This window comes from Xiphophorus hellerii, unplaced genomic scaffold (genome assembly GCF_003331165.1).
Source record: "Xiphophorus hellerii strain 12219 unplaced genomic scaffold, Xiphophorus_hellerii-4.1 PGA_scaffold_61__1_contigs__length_124999, whole genome shotgun sequence".
Classification (NCBI taxonomy): domain Eukaryota; kingdom Metazoa; phylum Chordata; class Actinopteri; order Cyprinodontiformes; family Poeciliidae; genus Xiphophorus; species Xiphophorus hellerii.
Window position 1 is genome coordinate 43,424 of NW_022587636.1, and position 25,275 is coordinate 68,698.

The following is a 25,275-nucleotide window of genomic DNA, read 5'->3' on the forward strand; positions in this document are numbered from 1 at the left end:
AAAGTGACAATATGTGAATTTTCAGCACTACACTCAATTTTCAGCCTTATTAGCTTTGGAGCAGCTTAGAAATGCTGAGATGCAGTAGTTCTGGTTGTTTGAAGATGGAACCAAGTCTAAATTTTGAGTTTCATGAGTTTTGAATGTTAGAGACCAAAAAAGCGTTTTCTCGGCGAGAGAATTGAAAAAGTGACAATATGTGAATTTTCAGCACTGCGTTCAATTTTCAGCCTTATTAGCTCTGGAGCAGCTTAGAAATGCTGAGATGCAGTAGTTCTGGTGGTTTGAAGCTGGAACCAGGTCTAAATTTTGAGTTTCATGAGTTTTGAATGTTAGAGACCAAAAAAGCGTTTTCACAGCGAGAGAAGTGAAAAAGTGACAATATATGAATTTTCAGCACTGCCTTCAATTTTCAGCCTTATTAGCTTTGGAACAGCATAGAAATGCTGAGATGCAGTAGTTCTGGTGGTTTGAAGCTGGAACCAAGTCTAAATTTTGAGTTTCATGAGTTTTTAATGTAAAAGACAAAAAACGCTTTATCTCAGCGAGAGAAGTGAAAAAGTGACAATATCTGAATTTTCAGCACTGCGTTCAATTTTCAGCCTTATTAGCTTTGGAACAGCATAGAAATGCTGAGATGCAGTAGTTCTGGTGGTTTGAAGCTGGAACCAAGTCTAAATTTTGAGTTTCATGAGTTTTGAATGTAAAAGACCAAAAACGCTTTATCTCAGCGAGAGAAGTGAAAAAGTGACAATATGTGAATTTTCAGCACTACACTCAATTTTCAGCCTTATTAGCTTTGGAACAGCATAGAAATGCTGAGATGCAGTAGTTCTGGTGGTTTGAAGCTGGAACCAAGTCTAAATTTTGAGTTTCATGAGTTTTGAATGTAAAAGACAAAAAACGCTTTATCTCAGCGAGAGAAGTGAAAAAGTGACAATATGTGATTTTTCAGCACTACACTCAATTTTCAGCCTTATTACCTTTGGAACAGCATAGAAATGCTGAGATGCAGTAGTTCTGGTGGTTTGAAGCTGGAACCAAGTCTAAATTTTGAGTTTCATGAGTTTTGAATGTTAGAGACCAAAAAAGCATTTTCTCGGCGAGAAAAATAAAAAAGTGACAATATGTGAATTTTCAGCACTACGCTCAATTTTCAGCCTTATTAGCTTTGGAACAGCATAGAAATGCTGAGATGCAGTAGTTCTGGTGGTTTGAAGCTGGAACCAAGTCTAAATTTTGAGCTTCATGAGTTTTGAATGTAAAAGACCAAAAACGCTTTATCTCAGCGAGAGAAGTGAAAAAGTGACAATATGTGAATTTTCAGCACTGCGTTCAATTTTCAGACTTATAAGCTTTGGAACAGCATAGAAATGCTGAGATGCAGTAGTTCTGGTGGTTTGAAGCTGGAACCAGGTCTAAATTTTGAGTTTCATGAGTTTTGAATGTTAGAGACCAAAAAAGCGTTTTCTCGGCGAGAGAAGTGAAAAAGTGACAATATGTGAAATTTCAGCACTACACTCAATTTTCAGCCTTATTAGCTCTGGAACAGCATAAAAATGCTGAGATGCAGTAGTTCTGGTGGTTTGAAGCTGGAAAAAAGGCCAAATTTTGAGTTTCATGAGTTTTGAATGTTAGAGACCAAAAAAGCGTTTTCTCGGCGAGAGAAGTGAAAAAGTAACAATATGTGAATTTTCAGCACTGTGTTCAATTTTCAGCCTTATTAGCTCTGGAGCAGCTTAGAAATGCTGAGATGCAGTAGTTCTGCTGGTTTGAAGCTGGAACCAAGTCTAAATTTTGAGTTTCATGAGTTTTGAATGTTAGAGACCAAAAAAGCGTTTTCTCGGCGAGAGAAGTGAAAAAGTGACAATATGTGAAATTTCAGCAGTACACTCAATTTTCAGCCTTATTAGCTCTGGAACAGCATAAAAATGCTGAGATGCAGTAGTTCTGGTTGTTTGAAGCTGGAACCAGGTCTAAATTTTGAGTTTCATGAGTTTTGAATGTTAGAGACCAAAAAAGCGTTTTCTCGGCGAGAGAAGTGAAAAAGTGACAATATGTGAAATTTCAGCACTACACTCAATTTTCAGCCTTATTAGCTCTGGAACAGCATAAAAATGCTGAGATGCAGTAGTTCTGGTGGTTTGAAGCTGGAAAAAAGGCCAAATTTTGAGTTTCATGAGTTTTGAATGTTAGAGACCAAAAAAGCGTTTTCTCGGCGAGAGAAGTGAAAAAGTAACAATATGTGAATTTTCAGCACTGTGTTCAATTTTCAGCCTTATTAGCTCTGGAGCAGCTTAGAAATGCTGAGATGCAGTAGTTCTGGTTGTTTGAAGCTGGAACCAAGTCTAAATTTTGAGTTTCATGAGTTTTGAATGTTAGAGACCAAAAAAGCCTTTTCTCGGCGAGAGAAGTGAAAAAGTGACAATATGTGAAATTTCAATACTACACTCAATTTTCAGCCTTATTAGCTCTGGAACAGCATAAAAATGCTGAGATGCAGTAGTTCTGGTGGTTTGAAGCTGGAACCAAGTCTAAATTTTGAGTTTCATGAGTTTTGAATGTTAGAGACCAAAAAAGCGTTTTCTAGGCGAGAGAATTGAAAAAGTGACAATATGTGAATTTTCAGCACTGCGTTCAATTTTCAGCCTTATTAGCTCTGGAGCAGCTTAGAAATGCTGAGATACTCATTTAACACAAAATTCAGAAGACGTTTTCCAGATATCACAGTGCATCTGAAGGAACGCTGCCAAGAAACATAGCAGTGAGAATGAAGTCGGCATCTGCTTTCCCCGTTTCTTCTTCTACGGGGAAAATGAAGTCTGCGTCTGCTTTTCCCGTTTCTTCTTCTACGGGGGAAAATGAAGTCGGCGTCTGCTTTCCTCCGTTTCTTCTTCTACGGGGGAAAACGAAGTCGGCGTCTGCTTTCCTCCGTTTCTTCTTCTATGGGGGAAAATGAAGTCGGCGGCTGCTTACCTTAGTTGCGAGACCTGTTGGAGAAGGACCTCGCTGCAGCAAACAGAAAGGGGCGGGGACGGACCTTTCCGTCAGTCCCATACCTTATTTGGAAATGGGACTATTGCATTCCGGAAATGAAGGGGGCGCTATTTTCATAATCACTAGTATAAATACCTTAAGACGCGGAGTTAAGAGGAACAGAAGAAGAAAGAAAGAAGTTTGAGAGGTTCTTCCACTGGTGTTCGGCGCACGATCAACAATGCAAAACTCACAAAGTCAACAAAAGGTATTTTTACCTTCTTAAATTTTTTCACATAGTAAATCAATACGCTTTTCTAGATTAGGTTGAAAATATAATTAAGAACTAGTGAAATTCGTAATTCATACAGGGGAAGGCTAATTTTAGCATGTAACATAGCTAATTATTATCCCGCTGGCCACCATTAGATAAAAATAGAAAAGTAGATAACATGTATAATTGAGAAATGTATTTTATGCTCAAACTGTTTTTTATTTTCATTATACAGATCCACGTATCTATTTGCAACATGAACGATAAATATTGCTGTTCCCTTTGCTAATACAAGCTACAGAACCATTTAGCACAAACTGCTATGGTTCAACATAACGGTATGTATAACTACACTTGAAAAATATAAAATATTTTTTACATACCAGTTTTCTAGTGTTTCTCTTTTATTTTTAAAGGTTGATCTTTTTTAAATATGTTTTGTACACCAATGTTAAATTTCTGGAAAGTCTAATATATTTTATAAACTAACAGCAGCCATTATAGTTGGGTGTAGTACCCAGATGTGATACTCTAATGATGAGTAGCACAACTTCAATATAGTTTTAGTAAGTAACTGCAATAAACTACACAAGTAAGAGTAACAAAATATTTGGTGAAATGGTTATTATTAACTACTGTTTTACTGATCATAATGTGTAATGTGATTTTTTATTTTGTTTGTTTTTTTGTTATTTTCAGATGCCTCTGAATGTTCTTGAAGCTGTTCTCCAGGAGGTGATACCAGCGCAGGGAGACTCAGCTTACCTCACCTTGGCATTGACCTGCAAGTTCTTTGAAGCCGTTGAGTCTGAGCCAGTTTTCAGGAAGAAGACTGACTTTGCTTGGCTGGATGGTAAGGACCTTTGACTTTTTTCATCTGAAACATGTGAAATTAGATTTCAACTACATGAAAACGATTTTTCATTAACAGGTGAGATCAACTGGGGAAAATTTTCAAAAACATTCAAGGCAGAAAACCGGATTCCTTTTGCGGTTGTAACGTGTTTTTCCTGCCACCGGTAATATAAAGACTGTGGGCTTCACCGGCGATGGAAGACGAGGAGAGTACCCTGGTTACTACTGTGATGGCCGACCTGGACACTGCACTGACTGTCAATACTGAATGCAAGGAGAATATTAGTTGCTTTCCTCAGTCTTTCACACATTTCAGTTGTCACACATTGTTCGTTTTTTTTGTGACAAGCCATTTTAAATCATTTCTGCTAAATAATATTTGCCTTTTGACTTGTGCAGTCATCCTTTTTAATAATGTGTTCTTTCAATATTATTTACATTTTTGAATGTTCCTTTTGTTGTAGCTCAGTTGATTTACATTATTTAGTTTTCATAGAAATGGTGCCGTTTCCACACAAAGTTACTTTGTGGCTGTAATTTGTTGGAGAGAGTAGAACCAATAAAGTAGTTGTAAATATATTGTAACAGCGTTGTTTAACAATAGGATAACCTTGTTTTAAAAATTTTAAATGCAAGCAAAGCTAATAACTTGCAATATTTTATATGTGTAAATGCAATGTTTCCTATACATTTTGAACAATGACTGGAATCAATACAAAATTTTTTACAAACCTGACATACAGCTAAGTTGTTTATGTTTTAACAGTCAGAATCAACTTGGGGTTTTTTTGTAATAAAGCAAGCACATACAGAAACATATTGTTCGGTTACAAACAAGATTAAACGAGCAGAGCGAAGGTGTAGTCGGGGTGGAGGTGATGGAAGCTCAGATGAGGAGCAGTTGCACACATCAAGCCGGACTTTATGAAGGGTGGAGGAGATGAGCCCGGCGCCGTTAGGCTGGGATGGAGACACATGATCAGGTGATTGGCTGAGCAGCTGAGATGAAGACAGTTATAGTTAGAATTTACACACTGGTTTAATTTATGTAACCAGTGACTTTATTCAAAAAGGTTTTCATATAGAAAAAAGATCATTCTCTCTGGCAGTTACCAGCGCAGTGTCTACTGCCGGGGTCCGAGCCCCAAAGATTATTTCTTGTCAAATAAACTTTCTAAAACTTTCTCTCTGTGTGAGTCTTTCCAGATTGAAGCTACATTTAAAGTTTTAATTAATCTCTTTGGGTTTTGCAACAATTGGATATTTAAGGGCTTTATTTTATGAATCGATTGCAATTGATAGAATTGATATGGAATTTCTAAATGGAATAGTGGGGCACCAATCAGTTTACTGGTTGAGCTGGAGTCCTTATAGCAAAAGTTTCCAATGAGACATTATGGTAAACAATGATAATAGCTGAGCCAGGTCCCTGCAACCAAAAATATTCTAGTTTTCTGAACTTCACTTGTTAGAAGTTCAAAAGTCCTTTGGTTTGTTTGTAAATTATATTCACAATGTGAATAATAAGAAAAATATTTGGCAAATAAACAACAAAAGTGCGCTGTGAATGGACGTACTAAGTTGGCCAAAATTGTTGACTAAATGTTTTACCGACCAAACCTCTTTTCCATCTAGTTCTTATTTAATAAGCCAGAGGCTATTATATTTTAGATTTTAACTTATTTATTTTAAGAGTACCATTCACAACATCAAAATATATTATTTGAACTTCATTTGTTTATATCTGTTTTCTTAATCTGCGACGGACAGGCCATCTGTCCAGGGTCAGCAGCCCTCATGACCCCACTATAGGGATAATTCATGATAATTAATGGATGGATAAATGTGCTCTTAATGTAATGTACATTTGTCTCCAAAATATTGATTTGATTCATGTTTTATTACTTTTGTTTGAGATAGATTGGGTGTAAGGATAGATAAATACATCTCCATAATGTTTCCTTATTGTTGCTTATTCTAGATTGTTTGTTACTAATATAATTTTAAATAAAGATTTAATAAAGATTTGGAAATAAAAAAGTGACTTACCACGTGACAGACATACCACGTGACATATCACGTTTTGTAGCCATTTTTTTACTATTTAATTTGTATTTTTAATGTTGAAAGTGTTCTTGGGTGTTTTAAAAGGCGTTGTCAAATAAAATACGTTATTATTAGTATAATTATTATAACACGATCGGTACAGGAAATAGTGTCACTAGCGCCCCCTTCATTTCCGGAATGAAATAGTCCCATTTCCATATAAGGTATGAGACGGACAGTGGTCCGTCCCCACCATTTCCATATAAGGTATGAGACTGACAGTTGTCCGACCCCGCCCCATTCTGTTTGCTGCAGCGAGGTGTACTTGCCTGTTGTGGCTCAATATTGGTCCATATATAAGGCGCACCGGATTATATGGCGCACTGTCGGCTTTTGAGATGAGCAACAGAAACACTTTGACTCACAAGGCATTTATTGTTTCAGGGCAAATACAGGCTATTCTCTGCATTTCCTTGCACATAATTACGACCGGAATAGATACACAAGGTGCCGACGTAACTATGACCTCTGGTAACCACTGACAGACCCAAACAGTGGATGAATATTTATTCAGAACTTATTAGAGGTGCCTTCTTGCTAGATATTGTAACCAGGATAATTTTTCTATATTAGATGTAGTTTAGTTATTTTATTTTCTATTTTGTTAAATCTAATTTTATTTAAAAAATCCTCCTTTGTTTTACTTTTTCGACACTAACCGGGCGAGAGCAGGGTTGTTCTCGCGAGGGTTTAACGTCATGTGACAGCTGCACGTCAGTCCTAAATTGACAGCCACTGCTTATATTGTTGCTAAATCGCACCTTGGGTAGCAGACGCTGTGGGACTTTGACGTGCAGGTAGGCTTGGGTGTTGTTCCCAAAGCGGTTTTGCTTTTGAATGTCGATTATACATCAATCGTATACCTCTGTTAAATTACAGACATATGGTCGCTCATCTGAACGCTGAAACGATCTCTGGTTGTCAAAAGAGGAACTGGTAAGTGTTGCTCAGGAGCTAGAATGCTAGCGCTAGCCTCCCAGCCTGTGATTACACACCTACATAAAAACACATTTGGATTGAAATTGCATGTAATTATGTAGGCTCAGATTCAATTATTAAGAAATGCATGTACATGTACATTGATTGTCGGGCCTGTTTCCGCAGGCCAGGTGTGTTCCAGATCCCACCCCCGCTCGGAGTAACTGAAGGATCTGGGACACATTAAGAATTGTCTGGTTTTTGTATACTGACCGGACTGGCGAGCTAACCATAGCGGATTCAGAAAGTCACCCATAATCTGAGGAAACATCTCCAAACCGGAAGGGAAATTCAACCAACCACTTCACAGCTGGAACTAAATGACTATTTTTGTTTTTTCCCTTCCGTCACCGACAGAGACTTCCTTGGTTTAAGGAACTGGACTTTAAAGCTGTGAAACAATTTGTATATATTGTAAATATAAATACACCTCATTGATTTTGCACTCTCCAGTTGTATGTGTCTTGCAATTTGCCACTACCTCCAGTAGACGAACCTGGAACCTAGTTTTTCACTTAGAGTGACGTTGATTTGGGTTTTTTAATAATCTTAAAATGTAACTCGGGTTACAATATGCCTTAGAGGTGGCCTTTGTTGATGAAAATCAGGCATGTTGTTCAAGATTTAAAAAGAGAACAGTGGTACAAATTTTTAAAAAATACTTTTTTTTAAGGTATATATCCTCTTTGTCAAGATATGTGCAGACTTACCCGTATATCACTTGTCATATACGGGTAGTTTATCAGGAAGCTTAGTTCACAAATGTGCTCAGTTGGAAACTCAATACCAGGATTGTGTTCAGTAACTACGCCAACTACCAGTAACATCACACAATGATATGCATTTTCTTTACTGTATGCATTCAGACACTAAATGAGTTACACACAGTAGTGTGCATGTCATTTATTTAATGAGATACAAACCATGAAATGCAAATACCAAATAATATTATGGTAGCAATAATGTCAGTAATCTTGGTCCTTCATCATTGACACAGATATGAAATTGGATGGTCCAGCTTCCCCTTTTATTGTCATCCTTACCTTGGCGTATGTCCTGTTGCCTAGCAGTCATGGCACTGTGACGCACAAGATGGTAAAAATTAAGATTAAAATAAGTAGTTTTTTTTAGCACTTATTTATTCCTTTTTGATTTTTTTAAAGAAGATATTTAAAAAATATATTTTTAAAACATGTCTGTTCCTAACAACACAAACATTAAGTTTTTTTAAAATTTTTCTCCCACCTGATACTTTTATGTGTCATCTATTTGTCCGCCATTATTAACCAAGAACAAAAATCTCCCTTGTCACCTGCAATGAATCTTAGGATTTATTAGGCTGTGAAGGATACATCAGACCATTAAATCCATAAAAGGAAGAACGAATTTGTGGGAGGAGCCTTTAAATTTGGACGGCCTTCGTCTCATGGCTGTGACCTCAAAAGCTGCCTTTGAAGGATGCAGCCCTATGTAGACTTCAATTTGACTCCAACTTAAGTGATTTTCTGACTTTAAGCAAATTAACAACTTTGCTAATGTCTTACGCAGGCTAGCTGTGCTACCTGCAAGATGTACATAAGCAGTTAATAAAGGTCTACATTTTAAACCGTTTCATTTGACTAGAATACAAAAGATACAGCATTCCACATTGCTGCATTATGTTTTTAAGTGCAACATTTCCGTTGAGATTAGACTCCATGCCCATCAGCAACATAAGGGTCATAGTCCCTAATTTCCCGTACTAAAGCACAAATGCCACGGCGATCAGTTGTGCTACAGAACATCTCAGGAGGCCTGGTAATTGTCCTCTTTAGTCTTTTAGGCAATTATAGAGGAGTGCATGACTTCTTAGGTTGCTTTTTCTTGTTAGGACAACCCTGTCAATACTTCTCAGGAAATCCATTCACCTTCCTACAGGTCAAGCATGTTTTCTCCTGGGCGTGTTTGCGAATTCATTAGAAAAGGAGCTCTGCCATCTGTGGATCACGGTAATACAATGCTCTGGTTGTTACTTAGTGAGGCTCTATTTCTCTTAACAGAAAACAGACAGTGACATTTAAAGAGTTTATCCAGCTGGAGAATTTTTTTTTTTTTTCTAAATCCTGCCCATAAATTAACTTTTTCTCCAGGAAGCACAAAATATATGGGGAATTGCAATTTGCTAGGAATTGAACAGATGGTAGGGAAACAGGATTTGTACACAATCTCCACATTTGTTTGAAAATCTAGAGAGAGAGAGACAGAAAAAAGATAAGAAATCTGTCAATATATGTGAAAGATGCAGAGGCCGCCTCAGGTGGGCGGCTATCTGTAGGCTGATCAGAGTTGCTTACATAATTGAGTTTTCTTTTTTTTCTTCTTCTTCTTCTTCTGGCTCCATGCTATTTCAATAACTTTGAGAAAAATGTGACCCGGAGGCTAAAGGCAAGAGGACTGGATGTATTTTCATTTCCATTTATATCCTCCGTGAAGTTTCAAATTTGCCCTCTGTTATTTTAATATGCTTGCACACAAATAAACGCTCTGGGTGTTAATGTTGTTCCTCTTATGAATAAACCCAAATATGTACATTATGGTGAGATCTGTAGGTGTTGAACAGCCAGCAGACAAAAGCAATAAACTGGTGGAGACTGCCTCAAAAAAGTAGCCATACTTTTTGAACATTTTCAGATCCATAGTCATGCTATAGCGGCAACAGTCGGTGTAGTTTATTAGGATTTTACATGACAGACCTTCACTCTGACACCACTTAATAAAATCCAGGGCAACCAGTTGCTTTCAATGTAATCCCAGTACAAATGAAGCTGTTCTCTACAGTGATTGCAAGTATAACTCTGAACCTCCAGAGTCTGATAAAGACAGTTACAAAGTTGGCCTTATATCACCTGCAGAGACATTTCCACGATTGAAGGACTAATGTTCCAGCAAGATCTAGAGAAACTCATCCATGCGCTTAAGTCTAGTCGCATTTATTACTGCAGCAGTAGCTGTGTTTCCATTGAAAATATTATTGTGCAAATTGGGATTACAAAAATAAATTTGCTTAATGAAAACATGCCAATTTCAGAAAAGCACATTTTTTGTTAAAGTTTTGCGCTAAGATGAGGTGGTTGTTTTTGGACGTGTAGAAATACGTGTTTTTTGTAAAACTGCAATGGAAACACTTTTTTCCACATCACACTAGTCATATCATCAACAAACCGGATGTCAATACTGGAGGAACAGACAAAGACAGGAAGTGGTAGGAGGATGATGGCGTGGCATATTTTTTATTGCATGAACAAACGTATTCACGTGGAATTTTAATTGTGGTTCTTATTTAATCTCTTTCCATCACATTTGTAATGAAAACAGACCTCCTGTCTTCACAGGTCTGCCTAAGACGTCATGTCCAACTTAAACCCATAGCAACATATTGGGAATATTTGGTTGTAATGTGAACTGTAGGAACATCAGAAGGGGCATGGAAGCTTTCACAATTTCAGCAGAGGAAGCACTTTCTACAAGTGTGCAGTACTGCACTTTTTGGTTTCAATCCGGTACTAACTAAATACACAGCCTGTATCAGCAATACCGATACTGATACCAATAACTTTTCCTTAAGTTTGACATATAATCAAACTTCTGACCTTTAGGTGTTTCTATGTTTTTTTTTCTGGAATTACTTTGTTAAAACAGAAAAGAATTAGGACAAACTTGACAGGAGTGTAGAAAAGACTTTAATAACACATCAACATGACAAACAGAGACGATTGAAAAACAGGACACATTTTGTGCATTTTTCTAAAATAATGAAAGTGCAAAAAAGAATCACAAGAGTAAATCAAAAATTTTTTTTGGTACAGTGGAGAAAGTACAATACAAAAATAAAATACATTTTAACTCACCATGATAATGTCGATCTGATATCGATATTTTGGATTGATATCTTTCCCCAAACCTCCCATTTAAAGCACGTAGAACTTTAAATGGGAAGTTTAAATGGAAAGAAGACTTTCTCTTGATCTGATTTGTCCCACACTCCTGTCCCCTCCGCTTCCCAGCAAGAAGGGAACACATTATGAATCAGCTTACTTTATAATCTCTCCCAGAGACCATTAAAAAGCGGCTCAAACGCGCTAATCTCCCTTTCAGGAGAGTGACTTATTTATAGATACGCTTCCCATCTGTTGCTTCTTGTCTTCATAAATAACCCTCCCGTCGTCATGGAGTTCAAACGTGTCGGCCGACGCATCTTCCTCCAGACACTCGTTGTTTTTCTGACACAAAGGCCTGTTTGTAAAGTGGCCGAGACGCGCATTCGTCGTTGTGAAAATCATTATGGCTTATGGCGTCAGCGTTTTTATATCAGTCATGGCCGAGCACAAGGGCAGCAGCATGGGTGTAAAACAAAGCGATCAGCGATACGGGTGTAAAAGATGACGAACAGCAGGCCATTACATTGACAAAGTGTTACTTTGATCACTGGAGAACGGCCGCCCACTCTGTCAGCTGTCCAGGCCCACTAAATATGATATTGACTGCAGGTAGAGATGGCCTGTTCAGGGCCTCAGGGAGTCAGGTGGTGTGTGTGTGTGTGTGTACTGTTCTGGCAGCACTCCTGAGTTCGTTTCAATCAAGACATCAAGATCGGAGATCCTCCTCGCAGTTACTCTGAGCTAAATGATTTAAACAGAAGCTGGCGCCTTATCTTCAACCCTCGTAAAATCCGACTGAAGTACGGGGGTCGCGTCACCTCAGGTGTGATTAGACCGCGATGGTGCGGAGGAACTCGGTTCTGGGAGGAGGCTGAGTTTTACCTCCTACCAAAACGGTCGGCCCTGAGCTGCCAGATGAGGGGCGATCTTAACACTTCAGAAGGACGCGCCCTGTGTGATCGACGTGTGTTTGGTGTGAGCTGGTAGACTGTGGGGAGAGGGACAACAGCGCCTCCTTGTGACCATGTGGGATTGTTCAAACAGAGAAAGGAAGATGATGTAAAGGAGTTGAGGAGGGAGAGATAGACTTTCAAGGCAAAGAGAAGCAATTTTGCTTGTTTTGCGTGGTGTATGCAGAAAGCGACTGAGTGAGTGTACGCCAAAAGAAGAATTCAATGCAACCTTATTGTTTAGACGTCAGTTTCTGCACATTTCAGGCTTTCTGGGAATTGGTTTCAGAGTTTAAGAACATACAAGGTAATAAAGACATTTCGAATTGAATGACCCACAGTGAGAGTGTGAGAGTAATGAACCTTTACTTCTACGGCCGACCCGTCAAAATAACTGCAAGAACACATTAACGACTAGTCCAGGAGATCTAGTCGGGGTTTTTTTTTTTTTTTTCAATTTCTTGTTACAATTCAGCGCATGAAGAAAACATACTAATCAAATTTGTTCTTTACGAAGCAGCATAATACAATAAATTATAAACATAACAGTAATTTTTATGGGAATGTTAAGTTTATTCTGACAACTGTAGCTCAAAAAACAAATTGTTCCAATGACACTGAGCTCCCAATTTTAACCAATCTACTCTATTACCGCTTGTTTTGATGCGAGACACAAACTCCATTAATGTTTCCTATAAGAAGAAGAAAAGAAAAAACAGCAAGCGGCGTTTTCTGCAGCGGCACAATAGAATAAAACCCAATTTCTCCTGGAGTCACTCTTGTCCCCCAAAGTGCTTCTAACAAGGCTCCTACTCTGACACATTGTTCTCTTCCTCAAACAGCCACACAAAGCTGTCTCGGTCACAAAGGGCGCCTTATTGTTGCCACTAAATGGAGCGCTCGCATCCATTCGACGGAATTATTTCGCCAGTGCCAATCTATCAGCCGTATTGATCACATATCATAGGCTGTGAAGTGCAGACTCTGGTCTCCTCTCCTGGAAGTGTTGTGCAGAAAAGAAACTCTAATGAGAAACTGCCAGCAGAGCACAGGAAAACAAATCAATGGCACCCAGCAGCGCTCCCAAGGTCGACACACACACTTTGACTTTGCAAGTCGCTCTGCCCGAAGAAAGCGCAATATGTGTCATCAGCATGAAGGCGGGAATTAAAAGTGGCAAGTTCATGTCCTGTAAAAATAAGAAAAAAAAGAAATGGATTTCACTGATTGTTTTTTTTTTGTGCGTTTCATTTTTTACCAGCTACACCACTCGGTACCTAGAACTTTGATTTCTTCTTGTTTTCAGGTGTAAATCAACAAACAGGTCTATACCTCAGTAAGAAAATCTATTACCATAAAAGGTTTAAATGTCCTTCATAATTTGCATCTCGATGCATGCTTTCGAATAATTCTTAATTATTTGTACCTGTTTATGCTCTCACAGAACAATTCTGAGCTGATATCCAAAAGCTCTACAGAAACTGCAGCATACTGCAAACTCATTTCTGCAGCTGTACATAGCATAAAACAAAAATCTTGCCGTTTTTAAACACAATGCAACTAAAGAGTAAAGTAAACACATAGCATATCACACTTTCATTATTTAATAAATTAGCGATGGGGCTCAAATAAAGATTTCAATCGAGTTAATTACTAGAAATTTAATCAAACGCTTTTCAAAAACATTTTTGCTGCTACATTTTGCTGAATGTATATGGATATTTGGAATTGGACTACATAAAAACAGCAGTTTGAAAAAATAAAAACAATAAGAAACACAATGCGAGAAAAGTCAGCAATTATTTTTTTAGGGAAATGAATTTCTACAACATTTGTTGCAAATTTTCGCAATATTGATCAATTCATATTTTCTATCAGGCTCTGCTGCTGATCATCACGCCATCTGCGCAAATTGTTGTTTGCATGAACACAAAGCAGTGGAAGCCTTTCATTTCTACCTGGTTCCAAAGACAAAGTAAAATCATTGAGTCCTTTCCCCCCCCTCTGTTTCCATTTGTCTGTAATGAGTTGGAGTTTAATAGGGCGGCCCGCATTAGCCCGTGGTATGTAGTGAATAAGTGTGCAGAGAGGGTTCTCTCAATGCACGCACACACCAGAGAGAGACACAAGGTCAACAGCAGTAATTATTCTGTGGGAAGCGTGTTGGTCTTCAGTGGGTGATTTCATTTCCTGTCATTAGCCACAGCGATTAGGCACAAGAGCAGTGATGGTGTGATAGCATCAGCGAGCACCATACAGCCCCAGGCTGCTCTCGGCGCTCTCCAATATTCTCTAAATGTCGTTTTGCATGGGTTGCACCTCCTACTGCGATCTGGTAGCCTGAATACATTCTGTTAAGACTCTCTCCACTTGCTACAATCAGTAAATAATCACATTAGCAGAGACAGGTATGTAGGTAGTTAAGGTAGGTAGGTAGATAACTAGGGTGGATAGGTAGGTATGAAGGTAGAAAGGTAGTTAGTTAGCAAGGTAGGTAAGTAAGAAAGTAGGAAGGTAGATAGGTAAATAAGTAAATAGGTAGGCAGGTAAGTAGATATACAGTACAGACCAAAAGTTTGGACACACAGTTGTGTCCAAACTTTTGGTCTGTACTGTATATTGTTTTAATATGTTATTTAGGCTATTAAAACATCAGATATGGTATTTTATGGTCCTGTAATCTGCAACTAACTTCCAGAAAACAGCACAACCTCCGAAACACTGAGTTCCTTTAAGTCAATGATAAAACTCATTGATTAAAAACAACTTAAACATTGATTAATATATTTTTGATAATGTATATTCTTGATGATGTCATGTTTGTTGCTTGTTTCATAATTAGCTCTTATGTTACATTTTTACCAAGAACTCCCTTGTTGCTTGAATGTGCTAAGCAAATAAACTTGACTTGACTTGACTTGCAACGACCGCATAGCAAGTCATTGCAAGTCAAGTTAAGTAATGTAAATAAAAAAAAAAACAATTCCTGGGACTTTGCAGACAACACTGTGGCAGTGGAGAATCTTCGAATCCATTCCATGAAAATCAAAAATTTTAAAAAATCATGGTCATACTTCCTTTTTTTTTTACAATTATTTTTGCTTGGAGACCCTGACTCTTTCTTCTTATACTTACCACAGCTTTAGGTACTAAAAATTGATCCATATGGTCTTTGGCGCAGGCCTGGTGAAGCCGGCTAAATGTCCACAGTTACTTTTTCTCGTTTATGTTTGTGTCCTCATGTCACAGCTTCTTCAAGATTTCTGGCATGCATATCATTGCAAATGAGAGATCCTGGCAAGACATGGAGCTATTTAGCAAATCCGAAAGGTCAAAAGCACCGTTATCTAGTATTAAAAAAGAGGATCATTTAATGCTAGCTTTGGACAAAACCTTTGGGTCCTTCCTCCTCTTTTAATTTAGCCCGGGATCGAGCGGCGTTCTCCATGAGCGACCCGCAACCGCGTGCTGCTAAAACGAAACAACAACAAAACGTGTTGACGTCACAGATCACGAAGTTTAATCTCATACAAAAACAATCGACAACAAAGCTGCAGAGATACAGAGATATACATTTTATACAGACAAGGGGAAAACAGACACACACAAAACACAAAGACAGACAAACAAAGGCGCCCACGTGGAGAGAGAAAAAAGATGGAAAAAACTCTCTCTTGTTTTTTCTTAACACGGAATCTTAAAGTAAAAAGGTGTTTCCCTATTTAATATATGCAGCCAAGGCGTTCCGTTCTTTGACCAATCAGAAACTCCCCTCATCACAGCCCCGATGTCTGGTTTTTGTCTAAGTGAAAGGGCGGACGACTTCGTCTTGGGCCGCGCCAGGTACGAGGGAGAGGCGCCAAGAAGTCTCTTCTGCTCTCTCGGAATTGTAAATTTTATTGCTGTGTCTGTCAAAAGGGGGAGGAAAAAAGGCCCTGCTTTGTCTGCTGAATTCCCAACTGCTCAACAGAAACTATTCCAAATTAAAGTGTTGGCTATAACTGTTACACATGTCGTAGATTAACTGTATCAAGCATTAAAAATAATAATTTTTCTTTAACACTAGTTGGGTGAAACTGGTAGAGATAAGCACCAACATATCAGTCTCGGAAAACCAAAATATCTAATGGCAAAAGTTTCTGCTTTATTATTCATTCTCCAAGTCTTCCGAATACTCAGAACAAATTGCATTGACAACTTGCAGGATTACATAAAGTCACAAGGGACTAATATGGACTGCAATATTCACAGCAGGAAATGCTAATGCTCCGACGTTTCATCCCGCACTGAAGAGGACAAGAAGGTCACGTCTTCGATCGCTATGCATGTCAATACTCATCACCGCGAGTCTGTCTGGATGATAGTCACTTACTACAATACAGTGCTGTGTATTCATTTCAAGGGAGGGAAAATCATTGCCTAGAATTCTCCATTCAGCACGACTGACGTAGGGAGCATTAATCTGTTTGAGTTTCTCAATTTACAGTGTGAAAATAAAAATAGAAATTGCTGCAAATGTTTCTGCTTTTCATCCTTGACACTTTTAAGAGTAGGGGAATCTGTCTGTGGGGGTGTGTATGCTGAATAGCACTGGCAAGCAGAACTGGATACAGCAGGGCTGCTTCACTGATTGAGCGAAAGGTATGAAAAAAAAAATTCAGTTTGGAGGTCGACACTCTAAATCATTGCTAACAAATCGATGGATGGATTTGCCATTACCTTATTCAGCTGAATAGAAACAAAACGTAAGTAATTATTTTTTGGACCTATAGAGGAATGATTAGGTATTACAGTTAGAAACTACTGATCAAGACAGAAATCTGGGTGAGGAGATGGACCTGAACTTTTGGAAACACATAAAGACAATTAACAAAATCAGTCTTCTATCAACTGAATAATATTTGTGGGATTGAAGAACTAATGTCCCAACAAGGTCTAGAGAAACTCATCTGTAGTTTTTTCTGTCTGTAGGGCACATCACCCCAGTTCTTTAGTCCTTAAACTCTAAAATAATTTTAATAGTTAATAAATCACTGAATTACTTAGCATCAATATACATAAGAACCTGTTGTTGTTGTATCAACCATCCAGATCAGTCGGGTGTTCTGGTTCTGGTCTGCTCTGCATCCCCAGAATCAAAACCATTCAGTTTTCATGCTCCACCAATCTGGAACGAACTTCCAGAAAGCTGAAAAACAGCTGAAGCACTGAGTTCACCAGTTTCAAACTATCTTGTAATAACAACTAGAATATCATAAGCTGTACCCCGTCTTTCGACTTATTGTTTGCCTTACTTTGCTACATTGTGATGGTTTTTTTTACTTGTTTTCCTTCTAACAATGTATCATCTCTACGGTGCATCTCACATTATCTGCATTATTCTCTGCAGATAATGTGTTGTCATGAGCTGTGAACTGAGATGAACCCCAAGGTAACTGTTCAACCCTGTGGAGGCGCTATGGAGGAAGATTAGAGCAAGTCTTTAAGGCACAACGCTGTAGGCAGAGTTCATATGTCTGCAATGTTGTGAGGGTTTTTTTCTCTCAATTGTAGCATAAAACAGGCCTTCGTTAAGCAGACTGCACTATCATATGCACTCAATCATTATTATGAATTATGAGTTGCACATATTCATACTTTTGTAAAGTTGAGGCCAACATGATCCAGTTGACTTTGATTAGTCGCTGAGACATCGTAGAATGAGAAAATGGTTCAGAAATGGGTTTGAAACCCGTTCCAGAGATGGCAATAGCTGCGTTTCCACTGAGCATTTCATTACACAAATAGGAATCATGAAAATTATGGAAACGCTGCAATTTAGGGGAACAAAAAAAAAGACGTTTTTCAATCAAAAACTTTTAAAAACTTAAACTTTTAAGTTTTTTTCAGTTATGTCGAAAGCAAGTGTATTTATCAAATAAACTGCAAAGGAAACACTTTTTTCACATCACGAGTCATGTGATCAACAACCGGATGTTACTACTGGCTGAAATGATGAAGGAGACAACAGGAAGTGGTAGGAGTATGGTGCATATGTTTTTTGTTTTTTTTTGGTAATTTAAATGATCAGAGGTTGCATTTGCAAAAGTTTATATAATTCTTCATTCCAGCTGTTTACTGTTCTGTCAGCCTCTAGTCGAGAGCTAAACTTCACTACCTCATTAAAAACACCACACCTGCTTCAAGTCCCTTCCTGTAAATGATCATGAAAACGGCTCTTCAAAAACAAAAAAAATCCTTATTGAGATATGCAGCTAGGCACAATCCGTACATTTTGGTTTCGTGTTTAAAGAACAATTATTAACTTTTTTTTTTTTTGGCCATGTCTGAACTGAATTGTGTTTGATGAATTAATCTGATTTCAACATTTCCCTGACACTTCCAGGAGAAGCTACACTTTTGTTTTCTTTTTCAGCCCACATGCTGTTGTTTTGTGCTCATCACATGGTGGAGCGTCTGTGGCATGGAGTAAATTAATCACTGCATTTTTTTCTAAATCATAAAACAGCTGCTTGCTTCGTGACAGCTTAGAGTGAGTGACACAGATATATGAGATTCGGTGTTTACATGAAAGTATTGAATGCGACACGTTCAACTCCTCTAGTTTCACTTATACCTCCAGCATGCCAGCTGTCTTCCATCCCTAAAATACATTTTCACTCTGACCTCTGAATTGTGTTAATTATTTCTGTTTTAACCAGTAATTCCCAGTATTTTTATATTTTCTTTAGTGCTATCTTATATATACTTTGGCCATCTTTGATAGGTGTAAAAAAATTCCATAAATAGATGATACTGTAACACATTTTTTGTTTATAAGATTGTTTTAATTACGGGTTAATTAAACTACAAATAAAAACCTCCATCAATTTATCCGTTCTTACGTTGTATTCATGTATTCAGGTGAGTGGCCTTCCTCCCAGTATGACCCAAGAACAATAGCTGTGTTTCCACTGATCATAAAATTGTGCAAATTAGAATTCTGAAAATAAATTTGCTTAATGGAAACATGGCAATTTCGGGGGAAAAAAAAAAAGTTTTTTGATAAAAAGTTGTTGCCCTAGGATAAGGTGGGTTTTTGGCAGCATCAAAATGTGTGTATTTCGAAAAGCTCCAATGCAAACACTTTTTTTTGCATCACACGAGTCACGTGATCCACAACCGGATGCTACTATTGGGAGAAAAGACGAAGAAAACGACAGGAATTGGTAGGCGGCATGTTTTTTAATACTTTTGTAGTGTGACCCAGTGCTCCATCATGGTGGAATATCCATAAATTATCACCAAATTGACCATGAATTGTTGGTTTAACTACCTTGCCAACCTTTGCCATTGACTTCTCTTCTCCTAAACCTATGCCTTTTCCAAGTAGGACATGCTAGCCAGATTGAGGAGACCAAATGGCTCCTTTTCGATTAGTTCACACAGCAAAATCTTTATGTCCAGATTTTTCCCTTCTGTCAATCTTAAGAGACATTCCTGCCGTGTCCGGTGTGTTAAAAGTCTGGCCTGCTCGAAAGAACATCGGGACTGCGCCAATCTAAAATTGGGACAATTCTACGTGTTGGGGTGTCTGGGTGTGTGGTGTTAAACATGGAGGGGGAATCCAAAATACACAGAAGACAGTCTGGTGGCAGTTGTAGATGTGTTGTTTTTATTCTCTGTTAAACAGTCCAAAATCTATCGCCATTGCACTACTCAGTCGGCCACGTTTGATCTCAAGAGGGTTTGCCAGCGTTTCTGTCCTACAGCTGAATGTGCTTAAGAGTGAAGTCAGTTTTGTACCATCAAACATGCTACACCTAAGTTTTTTAACACCACATGCATTAGGTGCCATAAAATATCCTAAATACTTGATATCCATGAAGAAACTATACTTTATATTATACTTTCAAAGTGACTCACTGATCACTACCTTGGTTTTGTTACATGGAGTAATTTTTGAAATGATTACAAAAATGCCTATTATGTATGAATCTAATGAACTATCTGACAAAAAAGTCTTAAACATTAAACATAGATTTTCCATCTTAAGGTGCTTCTAAGTGTATACTGACTTATAACCAGAGGGCCTAGTTTTGATCTAATTCAACTGTAGATAAATAGGGAGGTAGGAAGGCTGTTTCCTGCGGACCTAGGGGGCATTTTTGCAACCTGGACAAAGGTTTCTGTTGTCCCTGTCAAAGCAAACCTCCATTATCCTCCGTTAACCACAGAAGAAAAGCTGGAAGGTGCCAGAGGAAACGGGTATAATTGGCTCTCACTGTGTTCTGTTCCAGGCACAGAGCATCACATCGGTCTGCTGGAACTGGGAAACGTCTTCGTCAGCACAGGGTGGAGGGCAGCTTGTTATACAAGGAGCAGCAGTGAGTGACAGACACAAAGAAGCAAATTCAAACGACTGATGAGTATCTTTTAAAGTGGACATGTCTGACACTAGCACTGGGCCCCAGGGGTAATGACAGCTCGGAGCTTGAAAGTGTAGATGCAAGCAGCTCTACGTGTGAATGTGCACACTCAGAAATATCATAGCTCTTACATGTGTGAGGTGATCCCACTCTGAAAACGCCACAGAAAATAAGGTGGAAGACCACTGAAATGGGTAGTAATTTGAGAGAGGGGGTGGATTGTAGAGGAAGATATGTTACATCTGGTATACTTAATGTCTATTTGAAATCAAGTGGTAGAAGTTATTCTTTGTGAAAAGAAATAACATTAGATGACTTAAACTTAAAGAAAAAGAAAAAAACGATTTTGGGGGGGGGGGGGGGGTTGGTGTTTGAGCTACAATGGGCATTTTCAATGCCACAAAAAATTAAATTAAATTAAAAAAATAGAATCCTGACCATCATCCCACCTCATCCCAGAGCCGAGCCTTTCTGAGCTCCTCCAGCAGCTGTCAGGCCGGACGAGCGGTTTCTGCTCTCCATTAGAGCTGCCATCCTCACTGAACGACTCGCTTTAATCACCTCAAATATCATTTCACACGAGAAACTTCAATCCCCTCCAGAGCAGCGTCGGGAAGACAAAGGCACATCAAGAGAGCAGCTGGCAGCATCATGCGCTAGGACTTCTCAGAGTAGAGATGGCTGTTTCCGCGTGAACCGGCTAAATGAGGAAAGATGAAAAGAATCAGGATTTATTACCATTAAATCACGTCGAGTTTGTCCGCTTCCATCAAAGCAACGCCGCGCGTCCTGCCTTTGATTCGCCGGGCGCTCTTGCATGCAGAACGCTTCCTTTGAGCCGCGGTTTTGATATGACCAAGTGATCCCTCTTGATGGAACAGATCAAAGACTCAATTTTCTGCTTGTCTGATGTTTCTGTGTCAAAAAGTGTTTGCTGGGCAGCTCTGCTTCAGCATTCTTGGAGGATGACCACCCACTGGAATAACTATGTGTCCACATCCACACTTAACTGCAGAACACCCCAAAGTCTTCCTAATGAGGTGTGTTTTACTCCTTCGTAGGAACCACAGAAAATTTTAAGTAGTGTTTTTTTTTTTTTTCTGCTTGAGATTGGTCTGTTATTGAGTTTTACGCTCACAGGAGGTAAGATTTATAGGGAACTGGTGGAGGAAGTGACATTTCTAAAATGGCTCCTGTTTATCAAGAAAACTAGTTTTTATGGAGACTGGACAAGTTAGAAAAATTGGACAAAAAAACATGGTCAAAGATTCCTTGCTTTTTATTCTGTAACTCTGAAAAACCTCAATAGCAGATGAGAGTTTTGCAGAGTGTTAACAGACGAGTTGTAAAGTAAGGATTTCTCTGGGGTGAAAAGCAGTCTTTTATAAATGCACTAAAGTTAACTTTTTGATTTTTCTGTCTATTCAAACTGTGGCTTCATCAGAAGATGACTTTAGTGTCATGAGGTGTGTTTTTTCGTTCTCATTAGGTCTCGTTATGCTCACCACCTCGGCGTGATTATCTCAGCTGTTTTGTTTTCTTGATTGTTTGTTCCAGTGTATTTCATTTCTCTGGTTGTCCCCGGTGTTTGTGGGATCATTTGCGTTGCTCGCTGCTCTCTCAGTGAGGTTTAAGAACGTGTACATAGGAAAGCTACCAGTCTTGGGAAAATAAAAGTCATTTTACTTTTTGAACTAAGCTGCATCTGGATTCACCTTCTTCCACAAATCACCGTTCCTGACATTTAGCTTAAAAGGTAGCATGTCTATAGCCACCTTTAATGTGTTTTGAACAATGTTAAGGCAGCCCAAACTGATGTTGGGTTTCAGTAAGCTTCATATTAAATGGCCACACTAATCCAATGTGAAACAGTGCTTTGGATAAACCAGTCACATAAAGCCAAAAAGAGCAATTACATGATGTAAAAATTGTCAAGGTTTTTATTTTGAAATTTTCAGTAAGCTTCATTTCAAAGGGCCAAACTAATCCCATGTATAATAGTCATTGGATTAAATCAGTTCTTTTTTTTTTCCGAAGAGTTTTTGCGGTGCTAGTGGCTCGTATTTTTTGTACAGTAGGCAGACAGGAAGAAGGGTGAGGAGAGGGGGGAAGACATGCGGTAAAGGTCGTCGGGACCGGGAGTCGAACCCGCGATGTCCGCGTCGAGGACTAAGGCCTCCAAACGTGGGGCGTGCTAACCCCCTGCGCCACCACAGCACGCCCCTTAAATCAGTTCTATAATGCCCACTACACAAGTAGTTCTAAAGGCCAGCTCAGTTCTCCTCTGTAGTAACTGACAGTTCTGCCATGTTGTAGTTCTGACATTCAGTCATTGTAGTTCTAAAGAGCAGCTCAACTGTCATGTGAGTGAGACAGACAGGACAGAAATCTATCTGTTTGAAGCAGTTAGTTTTTCTGAACAAAGCAGGCTGAACAACTCCTTCCATAAATGCTGTCAGTAGCATGTGGGTTATCATTAGAATGTTGTGTGTAATTGACTTACTCCATTCAGTATATTAAACATGGCTAATAAGTAAGAAAAATAGCTAATAGCTTATTTAAGCTAAAATTCTAATGCTAATGGACTGCCTTGCACGGCAAGGCAGTTCCCTAACCTGAGAGAAAAAGATAATGCAGGCTAATCTGATTGCACCGCCTACAGCGGTGCACTAACCTGATAGGAATATTGAGGCTTTTATTTGGGAAAAAAACGTAAACTTCATATTAAATGGAATAAAACCAAAAAGAGCAATTACATGATGTAAAAATGATCAGTGTCTGTGTGGCAAAACTAATCCCAGCCACCACTTGTCCCCTTTGTTCCTCCCTTTGGAAGCGCTGCCAGACCTGTAGCAAACATCAACAGATCTCCCACAGATACAGTCGTCACTTTCCCTGTAAAAAAAAAAAAAAGGTAAGCATTGCAGTTGTTGCGCTCTGTTCTAAAGAAAATTCATCTCTTTAGTTCTGCTTTTCTTTGATTAAAAATAATTGTACAAAATACTTCAGTGCTTTTTTGAACAATAAAACAATCTGTCCATGCAAGCCCTCAGAGTCAAGGAGATAATCTGTCAGAAAGCCTCGTGTTCTGTTGTCAACAGTCTCTAGTGTAAAAAGCAAAGTTTTGATGGCTGCAACACACTCTCACAGAAAACTATTTCATTATCAACTCTTTTCGCTGCCAGCAGAAGCTAGAACCGCCTCGATTGGTGTGAAAATTAGACGGGACATGTCACCTTGTTCAAGCTCCGTTCATTGAGTTTGTCAGACAATATCAGTCCTACTTTGTTGGCTCTTGAATTCCACTAAAAGCCTGAAACAGCAAACCCTCCAAACTGCTGCTAAATGTGGAACAGCGGGATCCTTTTTGTAACGAGCCAAACGCGCCGCAACTGATGCGGGTTTAGACTTTGACGACGCTCTAGGCAATGCGCTGACAACTCTGGTTCATCAGTACAGCTGAGTTGATGTGTGGTTTTAGTGTCACGCAAATAAAAGAAAAAAACAAAAAACTTATTTCATAAATGTAAGCTGTTAGACCTTAAAAAAAAGAAAAGAAAAAGTCGTACACCAACTTTTCTGAGCTCCAAGATTGATCATGCTCGTTTAGATCTCTGTCTGAAAATGACTTCGGCACGACTTCTGTTGTTTTTCTGTTGTTTTGGGGTTTTTTTGCCAGTTAGTCGCTGTGATTCCTTCCACTCTGACAAAAAGCTTATGAAGTATGCTGATGGGCTTCTACACTTCAGCTTGATTTCCTCAGTTTGTGTTAACTCCCATTTCTTAATGCACATGGTGGAAATCCTGAAAGCCTGTTCCTGTTTGTTTTCCGCTCTAAATAACACATCGCAACGAGAAAAACAAAAACGCACCATTCTTGACAAGCCCTGCTCTGAGCTATTTGGGGACCGAGATGTGTGACCTTGAGTGTTTCTTCAAATTTGTGTTGTAAGGCTTTAGTGCTCTGGGTGGACATTTAACCACAATTGCCTAATGACTTTGATCAAAAGAAGGGAAAAGGCAATTTTGTTATTAAAGTATAAATGGCATTGTATGCGTGTGTGTGTGTTGCTGGTAGTCCAACCAAATGTATAACTTCAGACGTTAGGGTGATTTAAATATGTCTGCTGAGCCTGTCTGGGCTCCATAATAAAGAAGAAACTAAAAAAACAGAAAACTTGTGCAAGTTGTACCCATAACCTGTTTAATTCATTGCCACAGCTTAGTGGGAACGACTTGCTTAAATCGTGGGCACTGTCTTCCGTCTTCAGACCACGACTTTATAACTTGCTCAAACAACTTGTTTTATTTGTGGCCATGTCTTGTTATAATTAAGTTGTTCACACAAAATGAATAAATAAGTCATCAAGGTTACGAATTAAACACGTCGTTCCCATGAGTTATTAAGTCATGGGTACGACTTGATGACAGATCTCTTTTGTTTTTGTTTTTTGTGTGTATATATATATCAATGATTAGCTGAATGAATACAAAGACTAGGTTTCAGATTCGATACAGAGAACCCCTGCATATTTGTGGATTTTTTTTTTCAGAGAGCATATCTATAACATTCAAAAAGAAATGCAAAGGTGACTTGACCTGCTATTGACTGGCGTTTGCAACGCAGTCAATCCAGCAATAATAGTATTTTTCCTTGTTGCTGACTGGCTGCATCCCAAAGTTTGGAGATAAGGGAAACCATGGATGTTCATTTCTGCGGTATGGCTAAGACGGAATGCATATCAAGGTGTATTTGGTGTTTGAACTATTAAAATATGCAGTCATAAGCGTTTTCTGAAGGAGTAGTCGCA

General features: G+C 38.7%; 2 long non-coding RNA genes across 2 annotated transcripts; both read left to right on the forward strand.

Annotated features, from left to right (window-relative positions):
* The first annotated feature begins 3,084 nt into the window (after positions 1-3,084).
* Positions 3,085-4,224, forward strand: LOC116716510 (uncharacterized). Its single transcript, XR_004338525.1, has 4 exons — positions 3,085-3,244; positions 3,486-3,588; positions 3,950-4,103; positions 4,182-4,224. It is a non-coding gene; the product is annotated as an uncharacterized LOC116716510 (long non-coding RNA).
* Positions 4,225-6,954: 2,730 nt separating this feature from the next.
* Positions 6,955-7,637, forward strand: LOC116716506 (uncharacterized). The gene is made up of 3 exons (XR_004338523.1): positions 6,955-7,008; positions 7,091-7,147; positions 7,316-7,637. It is a non-coding gene; the product is annotated as an uncharacterized LOC116716506 (long non-coding RNA).
* Positions 7,638-25,275: the final 17,638 nt, after the last annotated feature.